This window comes from Salmo trutta, chromosome 20 (assembly GCF_901001165.1).
Source record: "Salmo trutta chromosome 20, fSalTru1.1, whole genome shotgun sequence".
NCBI classification, from domain to species: Eukaryota; Metazoa; Chordata; class Actinopteri; order Salmoniformes; family Salmonidae; genus Salmo; species Salmo trutta.
Genome location: NC_042976.1, coordinates 53,365,774 through 53,392,317, shown reverse-complemented (window position 1 = coordinate 53,392,317; position 26,544 = coordinate 53,365,774). Strand labels below are relative to the sequence as shown.

General features: G+C 42.0%; 1 protein-coding gene across 2 annotated transcripts in view; it reads left to right on the top strand.

Annotated features, from left to right (window-relative positions):
• The window catches only part of dachd (dachshund d), a 348,937-nt gene that overhangs the window by 19,523 nt on the left and 302,870 nt on the right, over window positions 1–26,544 (top strand). The gene's annotated exons all lie outside the window — the stretch shown is intronic.

Here is a 26,544-nt window from a genome sequence, read left to right as displayed (position 1 = left end):
GAGAGAGAGAGAGACAGGCAGTGTTTCTCAGCCAGTCGAAATCATGAATCAGCTGGCATCATTTTTATGGATATATACAAAGAAATGTGAATTGAAAAAAGGTACAACGAAACGAAGTTCAACTAGTTTGCAGTCTTTCCAGCTTCAGTGTGAAGTGATTGTGTTATCTGTGTTGTTGGCTAGCTCCTCTGAACAACAGTGTCCTGACGAGAGAGCACATTTTCTATGCCAGGCGAAATCTAGAAAACAGCTTAAACAAATGCAGCTACTGTTGTTATTCTGTCGGCACTGTTTGACGTGACTAAGTTAGCCATAGTTGGCTAGCTAGCAAGCAAGGGATAAGAACGTTGCCAGCCAGTATGGCAATGGAACATTTAGAACGAACGACTGGGTCGCGTCCATATATACAGAACAAAAAGACTGAATGACTGGGTCGCGTCTCTGGCAACCGAACCAATAGAACGAACGATCAGCCGGCTTGGGTCGCAACCCTAGATTTGTTTCTGGACTATATCTTGTGTAAGGATGAAATAGTTTGAATAAATTCATCAAAATAACAATTTTATGAAAATATGTTAATCATTATTTGAATATCTTGGTAACTGTTGTATACAAGTGAAAATGCCCGATACTTTCTCTTGGGCCTAACAACACCCGTGCCAATATATTCTCCAAACAATGGCTTCTCTGACATAACCATTTAAGTATCTCTATGGAACCTTGTGGAGTCTTTTACCACACACTACAGAGTCTCCTGACAGCAGCTTCCATAGAGAATCATCATCTCCACAAACCAAAACATAATTTGTGAATGTCATTAGTTAACACCCAAATTGACTTGAATAAACTGTTTTGAATCTGCGGTCTAGGCGGATTTGAGTCTTCACTCTTCACATGAATAGCTTCGTGGGTGCTTTTCTTGGTGTGTTTTTTGTTGTTTTTGTCAGGAGGAGCAGATCCTTTGAACAACCATAGAATGTGGTGCTGGTCTCAGGTGTCATTAGCTCCAGGCCTTTTCCATACGAGTGCCAGGTAAAGATTAAATAACAATCGGGGGCTTTAATAGATACTGTTGGAGGCAGTGGATCCTGAAGCTAACAACAGAAGAAGAGAGGAGAGGGCGGAAAACGATGTCATCTACTATGTCGTTTTCACTGAGCCCTTAAAATGTGTTTGTTTCAAAGTAGTGCAAAAGAAATGTAGAACTAGACTTGGCTCACACCAATTTCAAATCTCTTCATTGTTCAGTAGCAAATCAAATCCTGGATGAAAGTTTTGAGATAAAAAAAAATATATATAATACAAAGTAATAGTTGGATACCAACATTCACACCAAAACACAGCACTGATAACAAGTAAACATCATCCAATGGGTTACAATGCTCCAAATGAACAGTATGTGACAAACAACATGTACGAATGATAATTAGGAAAATGTTCACATCTGCAGCCAGTCAGCTAGCTGTATGGAAAACATCACTATCACCCAAAGTTGCCTCTGACCGCACAAGGGACACCTGTAGCTATTATGAACAGGGTATCCATATACCGGGTCAGCACATTTTCACCTATCATTGACTCTCTATCTACAGTATCTCTCACTCGGTATCTCTGTCTTTCTTGTCTTCTACAGGGGAGAAGGGATAGAGAGGAGGAGTGTAACTTTGTTGTTTTAACTGCAAACCCTTTTTAAGAAACACCTGTGCCACCACTACAGTAACCATGGCACCCGGCTATTATTTCCCTCTTAAAGAGTGACAGTCGGGTCCTCGGAGACGTGACACCCAACTCTGCTGGAGGAAATCTATAGAGCTGCGTCAAACCACACGTCCTTGGCCAATCAGATATGAGGATTCATGCTACTGTACACCTGGTTGGATAGAAGGTAAACGGTGTACAGAAAATGTGTTCTTTAGTTTAAATTGGTCAAATTACTACATTTCATTCAACATACTGGTATTAGTTATGGAAAAATGTGATGTCAAAAGCACGCACACACACATTATTCACTAATATCCTATGTACAGTATATTATAGGCTGTTGAAGTTGGTCCCTAGCTCTGCCTACTGTGTGTGTTCAACATAAATGGTCAGTGGCTCGTTTTCCTGGTATTTCACAGTAGAGCAGAAAACACACAGTGATGCATGTTGGCTCTGGAAATAAACAGGGTTATGAAAATACACCCCGTTTTGGCTGAAATGGTCCACATTTAATGGTTTGCTCCTTTCACATTAGGAACGTGTGTTTGTGTGTGTGTGTCTGCGTGACACCCCTCAACCCACAACTTCATAGAGATTTATTGCATGATTGACAATTATAAGAAGCTGACCCAGTTCTTAGTAATGGAACAAAAATGTGTTTTTATCTGACGGCATTGCAGTCTGTTGTGTTGTACATTTGGATAACCTCTTTGGAAGGAGGACTTCTGTGGTTCGTGCAATGAAATACTTTTTTCCTTCTCCCTTCAAACAATTGAAACTCATATGTTTTCGCAATGGCTTGATATATTTTGCATAGCATCGTATTGCACAGTATGTCTGTTTTCAGGCACATGAAAAAAATTGCATTTCTAACCCCATTAATCCTTTAGATACCAATAGAATTCTAGAATGCTGCTGTAGATTACTGATAATTTTCAAGATAAAGCTAATTTTCTCACACATTTCAAACAAACAGACATACAGTGCATTCTGAAAGTATTCCGACCCCTTGACTTTTTCCACATTTTGTTACGGTATAGCCTTATTCAAAAATGGATAAAAAAAAAGTTTTCAATCCTCATCAATCTACACACAATACCCCATAATAATAAAGCAAAAACTGTTTTATAGAAATTTTTGCAAATGTATAAAAAAAACCCGAACTGAAATCACATTTACGCAAGTATTCAGACCCTTTACTCAGTACTATGTTGAAGCACCTTTGGCAGAGATTACAGCCTCGAGTCTTCTTGGGTATGATGCTACAAGCTTGGCACACCTGTATTTGGGGAGTTTCTCCCATTCTTCTCTACAGATCCTCTAAAGCTCTGTCAGGTTGAATGGGGAGCGTTGCTGCACAGCTATTTTCAGGTCTCTCCAGAGATGTTCGATCGGTTTCAATTCCGGGCTCTGGCGGTGTCACTCAAGGACATTCAGAGACTTGTCCCAAAGCCTGCGTTGTCTTGTCTATGTGCTTAGGGTCGTTGTCCTGTTGAAAGGTGAAACTGCCGCTGAAAAACATCCCAATAGCATGTGGCTGCCAACAGCATGCGGCTGCCAACAGCATGCTTCACCGTAGGGATGGTGCCAGGTTTCCTCCAGAAGTGACGCTTGGCATTCAGGCCAAAGAGTTCAATCTTGGTTTCATTAGACCAGACCAGAGAATCTTGTTTCTCATGGTCAGAGGCCTTTAGGTGCCATTTGGCAAACAAAAAGTGGGCTGTCATGTGCCTTTTACTGAGGAGTGGCTTCCATCTGGCATCTACCATAGAGGCCTGATTGGTGGAGTACTGTCCTTCTGGAAGGTTCTCCCATCTCCACAGAGGAACTCTGGATCTCTGTCAGAGTGACCATCGGGTTCTTGGTCACCTCCCTGACCTAAGCCCTTCTCCCCGATTGCTCAGGTTGGCCGGGCGGCCAGCTCTGGGAAGAGTCTTGGTGGATCCAAACTTCTTTCATTTAAGAATGATGGAGCCCACTGTGTTCTTTGGACCATCAATGCTGCAGAAATGTTTTGGTACCCTTCCCCAGATCTGTACCTCTACACAATCCTGTCTCTGAGCTCTACGGACAATTTCTTCGACCTCATTGCTTGGTTTTTGCTCTGACATGCACTGTCAACTGTGGGACCTTATATAGACAGGTGTGTGCTTTTCCAAATCATATCCAATCAAATGAATTTACCACAGGTGGACTCCAATCAAGTTGTAGAAACATCAAGGATTATTAATGGAAACAGGATGCACCTAAGCTCAATTTCGAGTCTCATAGCAAAAGGTCTGAATACTTATGTAATAAGGTTTTAATTTTTGTAATGTTTAATACATTTGCAATGTCTCAACCTGTTCGCTTTATCATTATGGGGTATTGTGTGTAGATTTATGAGAATTTGTATTTATTTAATCAATTTCATGATATGGCTGTAAAATTACAAAATGTGGAAAAAGGAGGGGTCTGAATGCACTGTAGCTCAAAAACAAAGAACAAATTACAGTTAGTTTTAAAGAACTTAGTTTTCTGTAAAGATGCTCACTATCAAAAAAACTTAACAATCAATGCAACAAAAAACGTATTGTTGTACATTTCAACAAATTACTCACTAAAAGAGAGAATACAATATATTATACTATATTTACATATACATATTCAAAAATGTATAAAAAAAATATAGAAATGATTTCATAACCCACACAAAGTATACAATTGGATTGGCAAAGATTATTTATTCTGTTACAATGTAAAAATGCAAACAACTATTCAGATAACCTCTATCAATACAATTTAGTAAAAAGCAGGCCCAAGTATTAGACAGAGAAGGGTTCAAATAAAAAAATCTAAGTATACACTACATGACCAAAACTATGTGGACACCTGCTAGTCGAACATATCATTCCAAAATCATGGGCATAATTATGGAGTAAGTCCCCCCCTTTGCTACAGCTTCCACACTTCTGGGAAGGCTTTCCACTAGATGCTGGAACATTGCTGCGGGGACGTGCTTCCATTCAGCCACAAAAGCATTAGTGAGGTCGGGCACTGATGTTGGGCGATTAGGCCTAGCTCACAGTCGGCGTTCCAATTCATCCCCATTTTGTTTGACGAGGTTGAGGTCAGGGCTCTGTGCAGGCCAGTCAAGTTCTTCCACACTGATCTCGACAAAACATTTCTGTATCAACCTCGCTTTGTGCACAGGGGCATTGTCATGCTGAAACAGAAAGGGCCTTCCCCAAACTGTTGCCACAAAGTTGGAAGCACAGAATCTAGAATGTCATTGTATGCTTTAGCGTTAAGATTACCCTTCACTGGAACTAAGGGGCATAGCCCGAACCATGGAAAACAGCCCAGACCATTATTCCTCGTCCACCAAACTGTACAGTTGGCACTATGCAATGGGAAGTATCTTGTGCTCTCCCTCTTCCTCCACATCTCCCTCTTCCTGCCCTCAGGGTACCGTACATGGGAAGGAGAGGGTGAGGGAGGGAGGCCATACAGACTTGTGCTAGTTAGACAAACTTGTAGATTCCATAGGTTATCTGTCATCCTATCTGGTAGTGCCTGTCTAGAGCTCTAACAGGACAGACATTTGACTATTTGACTTGTTGGAAAGGTGGTAGCATCCTATTAAGGTGCCACGTTGAAAGTCACTGAGCTCTTCAATAAGGCCACTCTACTGACAATGTTTGTCTATGGAGATTGAATGACTGTGTACTCAATTTTACATCTGTCAGCAATGGGTGTGGCTGAATTAGCTGAATTCACTAATTTGAAGGGGTGTCCACATACTTTTGTATATAGTATACCAAGTATTAGCTAGAGACAGTTATAGAGAGAGTATTAAAAAAAACACAACTGTTCAGTTTTAAAACATCAACAATTTGCCTATAAGATTTGTAGGACAAATTCATGTCACACTGTAAATTGAGTATTTACATTTAGCCTACAACATGTCGTGGAAGCATGTCCACTTCCTACAAAGTGGCACACAATGTAAAAAGAATACTTTGACAACAATTCAGTAAATGCAAGTATTAGAACGATAAAGAGAGAACATAAACACAGTGTGTTAGGCTAGATTCAGATTCTTTTTTTTGTTGCCATTTTTACACATTTGTAGTACAAATTCCTATTTCACATTGTCACTTTAGTGTTTGTATTTAGCCTACAACATGTCATGGAACTTCTGCAACAAGGCACCACCCTGCAAAGTGGCACAGAACGTGTAGAGCACCCAAAGGAGGTTTCTACACAACTCCCACTCTTTGCCCTTCGTCCAATCCGGATCACACAACACACCCACTCTTGTGCCCTTTGAACTTCACCAGGGAGTGGCCTGCTTTCAAATGATGAGTTACAACTCTGTCCACAACCCCTGGTGCCACACTCGTAGCTCCCCGCTTCCTGGCACTGTAGCCACCACAAAGCGAATGCACACATTGTATTTTGAATGCCTTCAGGGTCACGCGCCTGCGGTTTCTGGGAAGGGGCCTTTGCAGGGTTCCTCACACAATTGAGTACCCCCCAAAACACATACTTCCACCATTTTCTGCCTGTGCATCCAACATTGTAGTGGCTCCTGAGCTGGTCGAAATGGTCAACCACACCTATTTTGTTGTTTTAATCCAGGGCCAGCTCTCGAACAGTTATGAGTTCATTCTGCCTGTATTTTGATACTGGTTTACGGTGTAATTCCCTGAGCTGTTAGAACATAGAAAGTACACATCTCGTTTGTCCCTCTAGCGGCACGCCATAACATCATCCGCAGACCATTTTTGACTCTGACCTCTGTGGAGCTTTTTCCTCCATAATGGAGGGAGAAGTATTTTGCAGTATTTTGATTAAAGGCTAATTTGTTGGTCACATTGGCTGAATTTGGATCGGAGAAGGCATGTATCTACATAGCAGCTCAAAGAGGTTGTGTGGCATTTTACTTGCGATGTACTGTACCCTGAGGGCAGCGTCCTTGGACCAGTAGTCGATGAGAGACGGTGGATGCCCATGAGAATATTGATTCCAATGAAGCATTTCATCTCATCTTCAAACGTGTCAAACAATGATTGGGAGTCATTGGATCAAATCAAAGTGTATTTGTCATGTGCCCCGAATACAACCAGTATAGACCTTACAGTGAAATGCTTACTTACAGGCTCTAACCAATAGTGCAAAAAATGTATTTGGTGAACAATAGGTAGGTAAAGAAATAAAACACCAGTAAAAAGACAGGCTATATACAGTAGCGAGGCTATAAAAGTAGCGAGGCTACATTCAGACACCGGTTAGTCAGGCTGATTGAGGTAGTATGTACATGTAGATATGGTTAAAGTGACTATGCATATATGATGAACAGAGAGTAGCAGTAGCGTAACATAGGGGTTGGAGGGTGGCGGGTGGCGGGACACAATGCAGATAGCCCGGTTAGCCAATGTGCAGGAGCACTGGTCGGTCGGGCCAATTTGAGGTACTATGTACATGAATGTATGGTTAAAGTGACTGTGCATACATGATAAACAGAGAGTAGCAGCAGCGTAAAAGAGGTGTTGGGGAGGCACACAATGCAAATAGTACGGGTAGCCATTTGATTACCTGTTCAGGAGTCTTATGGCTTAGGGTTAAAACTGTTGAGAAGCCTTTTTGTCCTAGACTTGGCACTCCGGTACTACTTGCCATGCGGTGGTAGAGAGAACAGTCTATGACTGGGGTGACTGGAGTCTTGGACAATTTTTAGGGCCTTCCTCTGACACTGCCTGGTTTAGAGGTCCTGGATGGCAGGCAGCTTAGCCCCAGTGATGTACTGGGCCGTATGCACTACCCTCTGTAGTGCCTTGCGGTCGGAGGCTGAGCAATTGCCGTACCAGGCAGTGATGCAACCAGTCAGGATGCTCTTGATGTTGCAGCTGTAGAACCTTTTGAGGATCTCAGGATCCATGCCAAATCTTTTTAGTTTCCTGAGGGGGAATAGGCTTTGTCGTGCCCTCTTCACGACTGTCTTGGTGTGTTTGGAGCATTCTAGTTTGTTGGTGATGTGGACACCAAGGAACTTGAAGCTCTCAACCTGCTCCACTACAGCCCCGTTGATGAGAATGGGGGCGTGCTCGGTCCTCCTTTTCCTGTAGTCCACAATCATCTCCTTCATCTTGGTTACGTTGAGGGATAGGATGTTATTCTGGCACCACCTGGCCAGGTCTCTGACCTCCTCCCTATAGGCTGTCTCGTCGTTGTCGGTGATCAGGCCTACCATTGTTGTGTCGTCTGCAAACATAATGATGGTGTCGGAGTCGTGCCTGGCCATGCAGTCGTGGGTGAACAGGGGGTACAGGAGGGGACTGAGCACGCACCCCTGGGGGGCTCCAGTGTTGAGGATCAGCGTGGCATATGTGTTGCTCCCTACCCTCACCACCTGGGGGCGGCCCGTCAGGAAGTCCAGGATCCAGTTGCAGAGGGAGGTGTTAAGTCCCAGGATCCTTAGCTTAGTGATGAGCTTTGAGGGTACTATGGTGTTGAACGCTGAGCTGTAGTCAATGAACAGCATTATCACATAAGTGTTCCTTTTGTCCAGGTGGGAAAGGGCAGTGTGGAGTGCAATAGAGATTGCACCATCTGTGGATCTGTTTGGGCGGTATGCAAATTGGAGTGGTTCTAGGATTTCTGGGATAATGGTGTTGATGTGAGCCATTACCAGCCTTTCAAAGCACTTCATGGCGACGGGTGTGAGTGCTACGGGTCTGGAGTCATTTAGGCAAGTTGCTTTTGTTTTCTTGGGCACAGGGACTATGGTGGTCTGCTTGAAACATTTTGGTATTACAGACTCAATCAGGGACTTGTTGAAAATGTCAGTGAAGACACCTGCCAGTTGGTGAGCATATGCCCGGAGCACACGTCCTGGTAATCCGTATGGCCCCGCAGCCTTGTGTATGTTGACCTGTTTAAAGGTCTTACTCACGTCGGCTACATAGAGCGTGATCACACAGTCGTCCGGAACAGCTGATGCTCTCATGCATGCCTCAGTGTTGCTTGCCTCGAAGCGAGCACAGAAGTGATTTAGCTTGTCTGGTAGGCTCGTGTCACTTTGTAGTCTGTAATAGTTTGCTAGCCCTGCTACATAAGACAAGCGTCAGAGCCGGTGTAGTATTATTCAATCTTAGCCCTGTATTGATGCTTTGCCTGTTTGATGGTTCATCGCAGGGCATAGCAGGATTTCTTGTAAGCTTCCGGGTTAGAGTCCCGCACCATTAAAGCGGCAGCTCTGCCCTTTATCTCAGTGCGAATGTTGCCTGTAATTCATGGTTTCTGGTTGGGGTGTGTACGTACAGTCACTGTGGGGACGACATCCTCGATGCACTTATTGATAAAGCCAGTGACGGATGTGTTGTATTCCTCAATGCCATCGGAAGAATCCCGGAACATGTTCCAGTCTGTGATAGCAAAACAGTCCTGTAGTTTAGCATCTGCTTCATCTGACAAATTTTTATAGGCCAAGTCACTGGTGCTTCCTGCTTTAATTTTTGCTTATAAGCAGGAATCAGGAGGATAGAGTTGTGGTTGGATTTACCAAATGGAGGGCGAGGGAGAGCTTTGTACGAGTCTCTGTGTGTGGAGTACAGGTGATCTAGAATATATTTCACCTCTGGTTGCACATTTAACATGTTGATAGAAATTTGGTAAAACTGATTTAAGTTTCCCTGCGTTAATGTCTCTGGCCACTAGGAGCGCAGCCTCTGGGTGAGTGGTTTTCTGTTTGCTTATTTCCTTATTCAGCTGACTGAGTGCTGTCTTAGTGTTGGCATCTGTCTGTGGTGGTAAATAAACAGCTATGAAAAGTATAGCTGAGAAATCTAGGCAAGTAGTGTGGCCTGCAATTTATCACAATATACTCTACTTCAGGCAAGCAAAATGTAGAGACTTCCTCAGATTTCGTGCACCAGCTGTTGTTTACAAATATGCACAGACCCCCCCCGTCTTACCTTGAGTGTGCTGTTCTATGTTGCCGGTGCAGCGTATATCCCGCTAGCTGAATATCCATGTCATGTCGTCATTCAGCCACTATTCCATGATACATAGGATATTACAGTTTTTGATGTCCCGTTGGTAGGATAATCGTGATCGTACCTGGTCTAATTTATTGTCCAATGATTGCACATTGGCGAGTAATATTGACGGTAACGGCAGCTTTCCTACTCGCCTTGTGCAGATCCTCACGAGGCATCCTGCTCTGTATCCCCTGTACCTGCGTTTCTTCCTCTTGCAAATTACGGGGATGTTGGCCCTGTCGGGTGTTCAGAGAATGTCCTGTGCGTCTTGTTTGTTGAAGAAAAAAATCTTTGTCTAATCCGAGGTGAGTGATCGCTGTCCTGATATTCAGAAGCTCTTTTTTAGCCGTAAGATACGGTGGCAGAAACATTATGTACAAGTTAAGTTACAAATAGCACAATTTGGTTGTGCGCCCGTAAAACTGATGCCATTTCTTCCGCCGCCATTTTAATAATGTGGTGACGGACAGGTTGGTGTTAAACACCAGATCAGAAAAAATGACTCCCATACCAAATCAAATCAAAGTTTATTTGTCACGTGCGCTGAATACAACAGGTGTAGGTAGACCTTACAGTGAAATGCTTACTTATAGGCTCTAACCAATAGTGAAAAAAAGGTATTAGGTGAACTTTCCAAAACACCTGCCACTGTCACTTTAGGCAGTGGTGTAATTGTTTATGGTGGGACTTGGGGCAGACACACTCCACGGAAACGTAGGCTGGACTGTTGCCCCCATAGATACCCCTTTCTTCTGGGCTCTCCCTCTTCCTCCTCATTTCCCTCTTCCCCCTCCTCTCCCTCTCCTAATTCCTCTTCCTCTCCATGCTCCTCTTCCTCCACTCCCCTCTCCTTCCACAACTATCCCTCCAATCATCTCCAACTCCTCCCTCTTGTCTTCTACTGCTAGCTAGCTATTGTTAGCAATGTTGGGTGGTCAATAAGACTGCTAGCAAACAATGTAAAAAAGTATAATTTCGTATTTGAAAAATACTGTATCAACAGGCTCTGCATTTCAGGAATCACAGTAGCAAGTACCTCTGGTGCACTGTTAAATTATTTAGCCATTTAAACAATTTGTTTTTGTTATGCCCTCAATGGCTTCCAAATGTTTGTTTGAGGTGTTGGACTTGACATCAGTTGCTATCCATTGGAGCGCTGCAATTGGTTGCTCAAAATTCTGGGGCGGGGCTTAGTGAAGGGTCAGTTGTAGTCAGGAAGATAATTTCTCTCTCCCTCTCACCTTGTCTCTTTCCCCCTCCCTCTTTCTTTTTCTCAACCAAACACATCCCAATACACACACACAGTATCATCATGGTCTATACAGCACTTTCAATTGTGTAATCAAAATGATTTTATGAATCCCTTAGTGGCCAGATTGTTTCTCAGTTCATGGTGTGCATATGTATATGAGACTGATGTATATTCAGACAGCACAAAAAAAGACGTTCATGAATTTGTTCATAGATGGGTCAGATTATAACCATAAGTGGCGCAGCGGTCTAAGGCACTGCATCTCAGTGCTTGAGGTGTCACTACAGACACCCTGGTTTAAATCCAGGCTGTATCACCACCGGCTGTGATTGGGAGTCCCATAGGATGGCGCACAATTGGCCCAGCGTCGTCCGGGTTTGGCCGGTGTAGTCCAGCATTGTAAATAATAATTTGTTTTTAACTGACTTGCCTAGTTAAATAAAGGTAATAAAAAAAAAAAGGCTAGATCGGTTACACACACTTCAAGACACATGGTCAGATGACTTTTCATAGATGGTAAGAAGTCAAAGTATGTGGCACAGCTGTTTACAGATTCAACACATCATCAACTGTTGTTTATGTATTTAGGATGTTGAAAGTAAAAGATTTACTTTAGCCAAACAAATTTAGAATATTTCTTCATGTATTTCGATGGGCATGGTTGTTTTTGTATGGAGGGAGTGAGATGATCAAGTGACAGCTTCGTGAGCAAAGCACAATGTTGTGTCCAATCAACTCTGGTTTTCTTGCCTGACAGACTAACTACAGGGTTTGCAAATGTTAGTTGAAACTAATATCACTGCAACTCAATATCATATCAATTCCCCCTGTACCAACCAAGTGATCCTGACAGGGTTTGCCAATCTGAGAGCTATTAACCACATTTCACAGCATCAATTATCGACAACACCAAACATACACTGAATGCCAAGACATTAAGATGCATGTGCTTTATATTTCCTGTCTTTATAGAATGTATTGTTAGCACATTTTCGTCACTGCACGTCTTCTGCGCGTAGTTAGCCATTTCTCTAGCGCTTGGTTCAACAATCACCAAATTATTGACAACCATCATATTTTGGTAATAGCCAAATCACAGTTTTTATTTTTATTTAATTCATTCGTTATTTAACAGGTGAGTTGACTGAGAATACATTCTCATTTACAGCAACAACCTGGGGAAAGTTACAAAACATAGTAAAAATACAATACTCATTTCACAAAACTGGGTATATGTCTCACATCACTACTTCACAGGAGCAGCATAGGAACGTAAACATTAGATTTTTTTCTAAATGCATTTTTGGGCAGAAATGCCTTCTAGAACATGTGAACTTTCATGTGCCTTAATAACAAACTTGTTTTCCATCCATAAATACAAATAAAATTGTTAAATTACGAGCTTAGTTAGCTTAGCCATTGAGAAAGTCAGGAACCTTCCCGCTAGCCATGATTGTCTGAGAAAATGGATGGGCTGGTCATGCCGGGAGATGAGTTCAGATTGGTCTGCCATGTAGCATGCTTCTGTCTATAACATGAGCTTTTGAGTATGTGTTGACAGTCCTTTCTACAGTGCTATTTCAGAAAGATATAACGTTAGCCATCGAGAACTCCGAAAGTTTTGCTACTTTTCTCAACAACATTGATGCCCTGAATTTTGCAGGCACTATCGACAGATCAGAAGGAAAAAGTAATTGGCTACTTTCTGCACACGCCACGGTCAGTGTGAAAAGGAGTGACTTGACAATGCTGGCCAAACAAGATGTAGCTACAAACAAAACAGAGTTAAATGGTTCCAGTCTGCCGTGAAGCGTTCATCCATCTATCAAGTGAGAGTCTAGCTACATTTTCAGATATAAGTTTCAAATTTATAGCGTTTCCTTCACATGATCCATCAATTTAGACAAGTGTGTTGGGTAAGCGTCATCTAATAATGATAACATATTTGTACAATAGTTTTATCTGGACACTCTGTTTTTGATATTGCTACTATGCAAATAACCCGTTACACCTTCTGTATCCTGTGCACGTGACAAACTTAGATTGTATTGATATAGGGTGTGTTTACCACATGGCCTCACATGTGAATCCTTAACCTCTCTGGGCTAGGTGGGACGCTTGACCTACTCAACAGCCAGTTGAATCCTGTGGCGCGTTATTCAAATACCTTAGAAATGCGATTACTTCAATTTCTCAAACATATGACTATTTTACAGCATTTTAAAGACAAGACTCTCGTTAATCTAACCACACTGTCCGATTTCAAAAAGGCTTTACAACGAAAGCAAAACATTAGATTATGTCAGCAGAGTACCCAGCCAGAAATAATCAGACACCCATTTTTCAAGCTAGCATATAATGTCACATAAACCCAAACCACAGCTAAATGCAGCACTAACCTTTGATGATCTTCATCAGATGACAATCTTAGGACATTATGTTACACACTACATGCATGTCTGTTCAATCAAGTTCATATTTATATCAAAAACCAGCTTTTTACATTAGCAGGTGACTAGCATGTGACTAGCATTCCCACCGAACACTCCGGTGAATTTACTAAATTACTCACGATAAACGTTCACAAAAAACATAATTATTTTAAGAATTATAGATACAGAACTCCTCTATGCACTCGATATGTCCGATTTTAAAATAGCTTTTCGGTGAAAGCACATTTTGCAATATTCTAAGTAGATAGCCCGGCATCACAGTGCTAGCTATTTAGACACCCAGCAAGTTTAGCATTGACCAAAGTCAGATTTGCTATAAGAAAAATGTTATTACCTTTGCTGTCTTCGTCAGAATGCACTCCCAGGACTTCTACTTCAATAACAAATGTTGGTTTGGTCCCAAATAATCCATTGTTATATCCAAATAGCGGCGTTTTGTTCGTGCGTTCAAGACACTATCCGAAAGGGTAAATAAGGGTTACGAGCACGGCGCATTTCGTGACAAAAAAATTCTAAATATTCCATTACCGTACTTCGAAGCATGTCAACCGCTGTTTAAAATAAATTTTTATGCCATTTTTCTTGTAAAAAAGCGTTAATATTCCGACCGGCAAAGCCTGTTTACATTCAACGAGAGAGAAAGTAAAAGCATGGGATCCCCTCGTGCACGAGCCTTAGTCTGATGGCCCTCTGATCGGCCACTATCCAAATGCGCTAATGTGTTTCAGTCTGGGGCTGCCTCGATATCATTCAGCTTTTTCCCGGGTTCTGAGAGCCTATGGGAGCCGTAGGAAGTGTCACGTTACAGCAAAGATCCTCAGTCTTGTCAGAGAGGGCACTTCCTGTAAGGAATCTTCTCAGGTTTTTGCCTGCCATATGAGTTCTGCTATACTCACAGACACCATTCAAACAGTTTTAGAAACTTTAGGGTGTTTTCTATCCAAAGCCAATAATTATATGCATATTCTAGTTACTGGGCAGGAGTAGTAACCAGATTAAATCGGGTACGTTTTTTATCCGGCCGTGTAAATACTGCCCCCTAGCCCTAACAGGTTAAAGAGATGGGTGGGGCTAAGGCTTAAGAGGGTGTGAACGATGCTGAATGGGTGTAGACAAAGAAGAGCTCTCCAGTAGGTGTACCAAAATATTCATGTGCCATTTTCTCAAAAGTGGGGTTACAAGTTTATCAACTTTCAAAGCAGAATTACTTTCTCATTGTTCCTCAACTGCAGTGTGTGATATACCATTTTCTAGCTCTGAGTCTCTACTTTTATCTAATGTAATAAACACAATTTCAAGTTTTGCTACATAAGACCAAATCGAGGCGGTCGGTCACAAATAAACAACAACATTAGACCAGGCATAGAATCTAAGAAACAAAGACATTCTTCCTTAAAATGGTCCTCACCAATTCATCAATAGTTTTGCAAACTCTGTAGATCATTCCACAAGCAAGGTGCAAAATAGCTAAAGGCAGACTTACTCTGTTGAGATGGAAGGGATCTCCAGTTAGCCATCCCTGAGACCGTGTCTGATAGCTTGTAATTCTGTAGGTTAACAAAGACGTGAGATACGGTGGTGGCTTATGCAAGAGTGCTTCATAAACAAATAGTGTGCAATGCATCGATCTTCAAGACTTCAAATAGGGCCAGCCTACTTTCTGATAACTCTCAAGTAGAACCTATACACTGCATTTAAACTATTGTGATTTTTTTCACTATCCCTTCAATGGTGGCTAATATCTCTACCAATTCTTCCATGGTGAAATATGACCTGTCAATTCTCTCTCTTTCGCTCTACCCCTTTTCTCTTTCTCTCTCTCGGCCCAGTGAAGCCTATATTACTACCACTGTGAGTGGGAAGAACCTCTCTCTCCAGGCTCTCCTGGGACTCCCGCTTGACTGGCCTCTCAAATGATACAAGCCAGGGTTTTAGTTGGGAGTTAATATCCTGCAAAATTGTCCTGCGCTGGCCCCAGTAGAATGGGGATGATTAAATGACACGAGCATATCAAAAACATTTTTCTCTGACTAGTGGGTGTTAAGTGTCGCACCGGTGCAGTACTTCTCCTCCCAAGGTTGCTATTAAACAGAGAATAGGGATTCATAAGGTGGGGGGGTGGGTGTTATTGAGCTACGGTGTATGTGTGTGCGTGAGTGCGTGTCGCTGCTGTGTTCAGTGTTTCATAGGTTTAGTGAAGAAGAAGATCTTCAGTGCTTCATCCATTTGATCCTTTTTTCTTTCAAAAGATAAAACGTCATGTTTCTCCATATCCTGGACAGGAGATGAAAGGTGGTGCAATAAAGCAAAACTTGCTTTTTGTGTCTAGCAATGCCTTCTCACTCTTGGCCTTTGAAATGCCACAGTAGGACTGTGAGATGATTCCAGACACACTGATCTAATTGCTAGGATCAGACATCCATTGGTACTGGCTGTTCCATAGGAAATCATTTTGGGACTGAAGACAGTGCATCATCAACCTTGAGTTTTGTTACAATCAGTTAATGTACAAAATCAAAGTGGTCAATAACACAGCGAAGACTGGTCACCAGCAAAACCACAGCGAAGACTGGTCACCAGCAAAACCACAGCGAAGACTGGTCACCAACAAAAACAGAGCTAGTCACGAGCGTATGCTGGTGACCAGCATGACCAGCCTATGCAATGGTGACGTTCCATGTCATCTAATTTGCAGTCACGCTGCACAGATTTCACAATGCCAGAATAGGTGTTTCATGTCTTAGGAACCAAATTCATGTGATATAGCAATCTTCAGAGATGCATAGAGCGACTGCGGTGGAGATTATCTGGAACGCCACCAATAAGAATATCAGACAAAGAGCTTCAGGGAAATAAAATCAGGTCTACAGTACCCTTTTGGAAAGGCTGGGATAGCACATAGCAGAGCATAGATAATCTGGCTGTAAAGAGTTTGGCAAACTTTATCAATGGCCGCCAAGCATGGAACCTCTTGAGTCAAGATTGAGAACAAGTTGCTCTGGTCTATGATTTTCTATGGCTGTTAGAGGCCACCACTATCAGGGTCAGGTCGGGTCTGCTGACAGCCCCTTGGCATGGTTATCTCAGCAGGAAGCAACAGTAAGAGAAACAGAGAATGGGGAGGGCGGGGGGGGGGGGGGGGTAGGAGGAGAGTAGAGAGGATGCAGTAGTAGAAGATTCGGACTCACCCCCAGGCCATTGGGTTCCCAGTGAAAGCACAGGCCTGGGCTAGACGCACACACACACACACACACTGCATTCGGAAAGTATTCAGACCCCTTAAATTTTTCCTAATTTTGTTACGTTAGAGCCTTATTCTAAAATGGATTAAAAAAAATATATATATCATCAATCTACACACAATACCACATAATGACAAAGCAAAAACTGTTTTTTTGAAAATGTTACATATGTATTCAGAATTTTGCAATGAGACTCAAAATTGAGCTTAGGTGCATCCTGTTCTCATTGATCATTCATGAGATGTTTCTACAACTTGATTGGAGTCCACCTGTGGTAAATTCAAATGATTGGACATGATTTGGAAAGGGTCCCACAGTTGACAGTGCATGTCAGAGCAACAACCAAACCATGACGTCGAAGGAATTGTCCGTAGAGCTCTGAGACAGGATTGTGTTGAGGCACAGATCTGGGGAAGGATACCCCAAAAATTCTGCAGCATTGAAGGTCCACAAGAACACAGTGGCCTCCACCATTCTTAAATGGAAGAAGTTTCAATCCACCAAGACTCTTCCTCGAGCCGGCCGCCGGCAAACTGAGCAATCGAGGGGGAGGTGACCAAGAACCCGATGGTCACTCTGACAGAGCTCCTGAGTTCCTCTGTGGAGATGGAAGAATCTTCCAGAAGGACAACCATCTCTGCAGCACTCCACCAATCAGGCCTATAATGTAAAGTGGCCAGACCAAAGCCACTCCTCAGTAACAGGCACATGACCGCTCGCTTGGAGTTTGCCAAAAGGCACCCAAAGGACTCTGACTGTGAGAAACAGGATTCTCTGATGAAACCAAGATTGAACTCTTTGGCCTGAATGCCAAGCTTCATGTCTGGATAAAACCTGGCACCATCCCTACGGTGAAGCATGGTAGTGGCGCAGCATCATGCTGTGGGGATGTTTTCAGTGGCAGGGACTGGGAGACTATTCAGGATCGAGGAAAAGATGAACGGAGCAAAGTACACAGAGATCATTGATGAAAACCCGCTCCAGTGCGTTCAGGACCACGGACTGGGGCGAAGGTTCACCTTTCAACATGGTAATGACCATAAGGACACAGCCAAGACAATGTAGAAGTGGTTTCGGGACAAGTCTCTGAATGTCCTTGAGCGACCCAGCCAGAGCCCAGACTTGAACCTGATCGAACATCTCTGGAGAGACCTGAAAATAGCTGTGCAGCAACGCTCCCCATCCAACCTGTCAGAGCTTGAGACTATCTGCAGAGAAGAATGGGAGAAACTCCAGAAATACAGGTGTGCCAAGCTTGTAGCGTCATACACAAGTACACTTGAGGCTTTAATCGCTGCCAAAGGTGCTTCAACAAAGTCCTGAGTAAAGGGTCTGAATACTTATGTAAATGTGATGTTTAAAAATGTTTTTTTTTTTTGGGGGGGGGGTCTGAATACTTTCCGAATACTCTATACACACGGTGTAAAAAAACATTATGAACACCTGCTCTTTCCATGGCATAGACTGACCAGGTGAATCCAGGTGAAAGCTATGACGCCTTATTGATGTTACCTGTTAAATCCACTTCAACCAGTGAAGGGGAAGAGACCGGTTAAGGATTTTTAAGGTTTCGAGGGTGACGTTTGGCAACTCGAACCTTCAGCTCCCTCCACAGATTTTCTATGAGATTAAGGTCTGGAGACTGGCTAGGCCACTCCAGGACCTTAATGTGCTTCTTCTTGAGCCACTCCTTTGTTGCCTTGGCCGTGTGTTTTGGGTCATTTGTCATGCTGGAATACCCATCCACGACCCATTTTCAATGCCCTGGCTGAGGGAAGGAGGTTCTCACCCAAGATTTGACGGTACATGGCCCCGTCCATCGTCCCTTTGATGCGGTGAAGTTGTCCTGTCCCCTTAGCAGAAAAACACCCCCAAAGCATAATGTTTCCACCTCCATGTTTGACGGTGGGGATGGTGTTCTTGGGGTCATAGGCAGCATTCCTCCTCCTCCAAACACGGCGAGTTGAGTTGATGTCAAAGAGCTCCATTTTGGTCTCATCTGACCACAACACTTTCACCAGTTGTCCTCTGAGTCATTCAGATGTTCATTGGCAAACTTCAAACGGGCATGTATATGTATTCTTGAGCAGGGGGACCTTGCGGGCGCTGCAGGATTTCAGTCCTTCACGGCGTAGTGTGTTACCAATTGTTTTCTTGGTGACTATGGTCCCAGCTGCCTTGAGATCATTGACAAGATCCTCCCGTGTAGTTCTGGGCTGATTCCTCACCGTTCTCATGATCATTGCAACTCCACGAGTTGAGATCTTGCATGGAGCCCCAGGCCGAGGGATATTGACAGTTCTTTTGTGTTTCTTCCATTTGCGAATATTCACACCAAATGTTGTCACCTTCTCACCAAGCTGCTTGGCGATGGTCTTGTAGCCCATTCCAGCCTTGTGTAGGTCTACAATCTTGTCCCTGACATCCTTGGAGAGCTCTTTGGTCTTGGCCATGGTGGAGAGTTTGGAATCTGATTGATTGATTGCTTCTGTGGACACGTGTCTTTTTTACAGGTAACAAGCTGCGGTTAGGAGCACTCCCTTTAAGAGTGTGCTCTAATCTCAGCTCGTTACCTGTATAAAAGACACCTGGGAGCCAGAAATCTTTCTGATTGAGAGGGGGTCAAATACTTATTTCCCTCATTAAAATGCAAATCAATTTATAACATTTTTGACATGCGTTTTTGTGGATATTTTTGTTGTTATTCTGTCTCTCACTGTTCAAATAAACCTACTATTAAAATTATAGACTGATAATTTCTTTGTAAGTGGGCAAACGTACAAAATCAGCACGGGATCAAATATCATTTTCCCCCCACTGTATATAGACACACCCTATGTGTTTTAATAAAATCAGCTATACTGTATGTACTGAGCTTGTCTGATGCTTTAAGCACGCTGCTTGATTAAGTAATTAAGACACACAAATGACTTCAGGTAGCCAGAGATCAAAATAGCCTCCCGAGCCTCTTCCTCCCGCTGCTACTGGCCAGATTCTGCCATTATGCTCCTGAAGTTGCCGGTAATAGGCTACACCAGGGGTCGGCAAACTTTTCCATTTGGAGTGCCAATTTGTCTTACCATACCTACCGATCTGCGTGCCATTTGTGATTTTCATATGCACACTTTTGTGGAACAGTTTCACTTAATTTATAATAGTATCTAAATGAAAATTTTACACATCTAAAAGTAACTTCTATTGCCATTGCCAAATATGTAAAAATAGCCTACATCAAGCCAACAAATAAAAACATAAAAATAAATCACGTTGGCTTGAAACGTATCAAATATCAACTGTCTGGCCCGAAGCACGCGCTAGCAAACTTGCAACATTGTATAAAATATTCTGGGCCCTCAGAGTTTCCCGCGCCAATGAGCTCAGGACAGACACAACTGTAGGCTATATGTGCAAGGGATAAGAAGTAATCAGGTGTTTTATGACGTTTCTACCGGATCAGAGCATTACATTTTTCCCTTTTATTCCATAACACATCGAGGAACTATTGTCATTCTCAATGAATTTTATAAACAGACTGTTTACTTGCTGTTTGAGGTGAAGATGTTTGTTTTTAGAAGCTCCACTGCTCATTAGTGTTGGTGAGTTAAGACAATCAGAAATACTATCTAACATCCCCAATTGGGCACATTTATAGGCCTACATTTGCATTTGTGACTGACTGGCTCGATTTGGTCTTATGTAGCAACATTTAAATGGTGTTTTTTACATTGTATAACAGTAGATATCTCAAAGTTAGCATATCATACACTACAGTTGAGAAACAATGGGAAAGTAATTCTGCTTTAAAAGTTGATAAACTTGTATCCCCACTTTTGAGAAAATGACCCTTGAATGTTTTGGTACACCTACTAGAGAGCTCTTCTTGGTCTACACTCATTCAGCATTGTTCACACCCTCTTAAGCCTTTGCCCCATCCATCTTTTTAAGGATTCAAATGTGAGGCCATGTGCTAAACAGAGAGCACGGTAGTGTACTAAACAACCAAAGATTTCAAGACAAAAGGCTGGTTTATACTACGTCTATCGACATGTCTGCATACAGTTGTCACAGTGACATCAGGAACGTTCTATTGTGGTACATCTAACTTGTTATCGTTATGAAAAAGTATAAACACAAAAATGACATCAGCAGTCTGGTGGTCCAACATAGCATAACTGGTGTATATATTATTATATTTTACATCAAGTGTTTATTATTTCAATTCATAGGATTCATTTATAGATATATATATATTTTATTAAATCCCACCCACCCCCCACCGGCAATCTGATAGCATATAAAATAAATCATAAGAATTTTAAAAATATATATTACATAGTAAATCTACTGAACAATACATCATCTAGTCTCAGAAATAGTGACAAATTATTGATACACATTCATGGATGTAAAGGCCCATTGGTTTAGATTTCAGAAATGTCTGCTGCTGCTTTTTTCCATGTGTCCAGAGTGCACACCTTGGTCCTGCGGATCCTGGCCATGGAGAGCTCCATAACTACAATTTCCTTAAATGTGAGCAGCCGTTGTTGCAATGGTAACTGATGAGGTGGAATCCACCTTTTACAATAATTTTCTTATCAGCTGTGATTCCTGCCAACCACACTCTCTGACAATTGCAAATCGGAGTCATCAAGAAGCAACATTACTATTGGATCTAATGGTAGCATTGTATTGTACAGAGCATTGTACAGAGAGGACATGGTTGACTTTCCCCCAGAATTCAACCACCCCTGGACATTTCCACAGTGCATGCTGAAAAGTACCAAGGTCCCCTGTGGTGCAGAATTCACATAATGGCGGTGGACTAATAGCCATGTCATGTCTTTTTTTAGGTGTTAGATAAGTTCTATGGCAAATGTTTTAATGAATTAATTGGTGATTGTGGTTTCTAGATGATCCAAATATATCTTTCCATATGGTCTCCCAGTTCATTTGTCTGTCAGCAAGTGTAAAATCCTTTTCCCATACAGTGGATAGAGTTAACCTGTCTGGGGTATGTGGGACGATTTCGTCCCACCTACGTAACAGCTACTGATATTCCAGTGGCGCGATTTTTGAATCGTTAGAAATACTATTACTTCAATTTCTCAAACATATGACTATTTTACAGCTATTTAAAGACAAGAATCTCGTTAATCTAACCCCACTGTCCGATTTCAAAAAGGCTTTACAACGAAAGCAAAACATTAGATTATGTCAGCAGAGTGCCCAGCCAGAAAAAATCAGACAGCCATTTTTCAAGCTAGCATATCATGTCACATAAACCCAAACCACAGCTAAATGCAGCACTAACCTTTGATGATCTTCATCAGATGACACACCTAGGACATTGTGTTATACAATACATGCATGTCTGTTCAATCAAGTTCATATTTATATCAAAAAACAGCTTTTTGCATTAGCATGTGACGTTCAGAAAACGCATAACCCCCGGCAAACTTCCGTTGAATTTACTAACAGTTTGCTAAATTACTCACGATAAACGTTCACAAAAAGCATAACAATTATTTTAAGAATTATAGATACATTACTCCTCTATGCACTCGATATGTCCGATTTTAAAATAGCTTTTCGGATGAAGCACATTTTGCAATAATCTAAGTACATAGCCCGGCATTACAGGGCTAGCTATTTAGATACCCACCCAGGTCAGCATCCACCAAAATCACATTTCCTATAAGAAAAATGTTCTTACCTTGCTTGTTCTTCATCAGAATACACTGCCAGGACTTCTACTTCAATAACAAATGTTGGTTTGGTCCCAAATAATCCATCGTTATATCCAAACAGCGACGTTTTGTTCGTGAGTTCTAGAATGCTTCTTCCCGGTTTCGCACATGGCGCATTGGCGTGTCAAAAATGTCTAAATATTCCATTACCGTACTTCGAAGCATGTCAACCGCTGTTTAAAACCAATTTTTATGCCATTTATGTCGTAGAGAAGTGATAATATTCCGACCGGGAGTATGCATTGAGCCTAAACAGCCGAATAAAATTTCTCCTCAGAAGCGACTCATGCACGCGCATCATTCAAAGGTCCTCGGAGCATCCACTTACAAAAGGCGATAATATGTTTCAACCTGAGGCTCCCTCGTAAACCTTCAGTTATTTCGCGGGCTCTGAGAGCCTATTGGAGCCCTGGGAATTGTCACGTTACAGCTAAGATCCTTACTTTTCAATAAAAAGATGCAAGACGCACGACTCCTTGTCAGACAGGGTACTTCCTGCTTGAAACCTTGTCAGGTTTTTGCCTGCCATAGGAGTTCTGTTATACTCACAGACACCATTCAAACAGTTTTAGAAAATTCAGAGTGTTTTCTATCCAAACCTGAACAATAATATGCATATTCTAGCTTCTGAGTTGGTGTAGGAGGCAGTTAAAAATGGGAACATATTTTTCCAAAATTCTCAATACTGCCCCCTAGCCCAGACAGGTTAATGGTTTTTGTGCTGCTAGAATTAATTGACTATAGATATCAGAAACAACTCCTTTTGAGGGGCGTCTGTCCGTTAGAAGTTTGACCAATGGGTGTACTGCTAGTTCTGCTCCCCAGGGGACCCCATAGGCTTGCATGGATAGGCGGAGTTGAAGGTTAAGACAATGATGAACCTGGGACATTAAAACACTGGCAGATTTCCTGGAAACTGAGTAGTCCATTCACATTGAATATGTCTTTGAAAGTATAAATACCTTTCTTACATGCTAAGAATTCTTTATTATGCCATATTGGAGAGTATGAATGCCATTTAAGATTAGATCTCATATGCTTCTCTGTAGCTTTCCACACATTTACTGAGTATGCTATAATGGGTCTAAACAATAATAATAACATTTTTCAGGAGTCAATCCAGAAAATAATACATCTTGTAATCTAATTGGTGAAACTATTGACTCTTCTATAACACACCAAGGAACAGAAGCCTCTGGGTTTAACCAGGTCTTCTGGAAATTCATTAGGAATGACAGGTGATAGCATTTTAAATTTGGAAGTCCACCTGATGCTTTTGTTTTCTGTAGTGTTGCATATTTAATCTGTGGTCTGTTTCTCCCCCAAATGAATTTCTTTGACAGAGTCCAGTTTAGACCAATAGTCTAAAGGAGGCGGCAGTGGTAACATGGAAGTCATAACATTGATACGAGGGAGGACATTCACTTTAATAATTGAGATTCTAGCATGCAAAGAAGTGGCTATAGCGGACCATCTTTTTATGTATTTTTGGATCTTTTGAACGGTTTCTAAGTAGTTCTTCTTGCCAGTAGTGTGAATAGATGGGGATATGGTAATGCCTAAGTAGGTGATTTGTGTCTTCACTGGGATCATGAGTGGTAGTTGCACACTTCTCATAGATGAGTTAAGAGGTAGTAGAGCTGATTTAGACCAGTTGATCTTGTAACCAGACCATTAGCTGAATGCTGTGAAAATAGACATTATTGGCCGGAGGGATTTCTGAGCGTTTACGACTTAGAGCAGTATGTCATCTGCACACAGAGAAATTGCTTGTTCAGTTTGTTTGATTTTTATATGTGAGGAAGCCAAATTTTGTTGTATGCTTTGTGCCCGCGGTTCAAGAGAGAGCAAATAGCTTAGGGGAGGCGGGACAACCGTGTTTACATCCTCATTGTATGGTAAATGGATTAGAATGGGTAGTGCCAGTAGGTATAATAGAAGAAGGATTCACATACATGATGTGGATCATATGTATAAATCTAGCCCCAAAATCAAAATGTTCAAGAACAAGACATAAATATTCCCACTCTAAGCAGTCAAAGGCTTTCTCTGCATCTAATGATAACATGGGGTTTCCAGATTGGAAGCCTCAGCAACCACATGAAACAAATGACCCTTAATAAACCATGTTTGGTCAGGATGTATGAGCTTGTTAATAACTTTCTCTAGGTGCATGGCTAGATCTTTGGCATACATCTTCATTTCTGTTCCGATTAAACTGATTGGCCAAAAATTTGCACAATTTGTAAGGTCTTTTCCTTTCTTAGGGATTTAATAGCTGTATTGATGTCTATGTGGAATTGTCATTTTTCAATAGCAATGTTTAGCGAGTCAAGAATAACTTGTCCTAGCTCATCCCAAAAATTGAGAATGAGTTCAGGAGGTATTCCATCAATACTAGGTGCTTTATCTTTCTTCATATTTAAAAGAGCAGCTTTCAGTTCAGCTAAAGTGAAAGGTTCCTCTAATAAAACTGTTTCTTCTTGAGAGAGTTTGGGCAACGCAAAGTTCTCCAGGAACTTCCGACAAGCAGAAGTATCAAAGCTATGTGAGGAACTGTATAAATTGGAATGATATGCTCTAAAAGCTGAAGGATCAGATATCAGTCCCTTAGTAGGGTATCTGATCAGCTGTATTGTTTTGAAGTCTATGGACATTACCCTCTAAAAGATGTGTCTCTTGCAATAGAGCAATGCCATCTTTATTCCGATGTAATAAGTCAAGACATTTAATTAGCTTATTTGGCTCATTAGAACCCCTCAGATTACAGGAAATGATCACTAAATTAGCCATGATCCATCTGTGGTGAATACCAGTTGGATGGATACAAGAGGAGAAATGTAATTCATGATAGCTAAAAAATGACTATTCAGTTACCAATTTAAATAATTGTAAACCAGATATTCCAGAAAAAAACAGTAAGAATATAAATTGTTGGATAAAATTATATATACAATTACAAAAACCTTCAAATTGCCATTCCACCCCAATAACCCTGCAAAATGTAACCCTGCAAAATCCCTCCCCTCCCTGACAGGTTAGGACACAACGGTCCTTCCTCTCCACTCAATGTTAGACCCGTGACTGATTCGCAGCAGTGTCTATCACTAAAACCCTTCCAATACCCCTGAATGTCTTACTTAATTTCTTAAATATCTTGCATTAACTGACACAATGGAGATATGAGAACGGCAAGAAATGCTCAATTGACTGAATGATTAAGCCTTAACGTAGCACAAACATGGAGAACTAACTTGCTAAATAATTCAATGGGGATAGTGATAGTTGACTTCTCTAGCTATGCAGTTGTTGTCATAGCAACATGTGACAAGCTAGCTAGCCAGCTAACACTACTGAAGAGATAGTCAGTTAGCTAGCTAACTTGCTGGTGTTCCGTTGTCGAAGTTCATAATGATCACAAGTATTTCAATCAGATGTTCCTCAAAACTCCTTGGAGTTGTGGTTAAATCCACTTATTCCATAGGTTCCCTGGTGCTTGCATGGCCCCATTGTTGAGTTTTCCTCCTCACATCTGGACCAGCGGAGTGGTGCTCACTGCGGTGCTAGTGGTTGTCCTCTCCTAGTGATGCCACAAACTCCTCTGTGTCTTGTGAATGACAGGCGCTCTCCCCTGTGTGTGGCCCGGAGCGTTGCTGGATAGACGAGGAATGACTGGATGCCCCTCCGTCTGAGTTTGTTCCGGACCTCGTTGAAGACTTTGTGGTGTTGGGAGGTCTGCATGCTGTAGTCAGGGAAAAACCACAGTACCTTACCGGCGTGGTGAATGAGCTCTGCTGCTCTGGCTCCTTGTAGAATGGCTTGGCGGTTGTTGTACCGGAGGACCCTGAAGTTCAACGTCCTCGGTCTGTCTGAAGCATTACTGGTCCCAGGTCTCGAGTAGATGCGATGGGCTCTTTCTATCTCAACCTTGTGAGATATGGATGGGATCCATTTAGGGATCATTCTCTGTAGGAATTCGATTTGATCGTCAGTCTCATCTCCTTCTTTTAAATAAATTAATCTTACATTTGAGCGACGTGAATGGTACTCCGTCAGCCATCTTGAGCTGCATCTTCTCTAGTTGTGAAGAACAGTCATTGATTTTCCGTTTGCTTTCCTTATTTT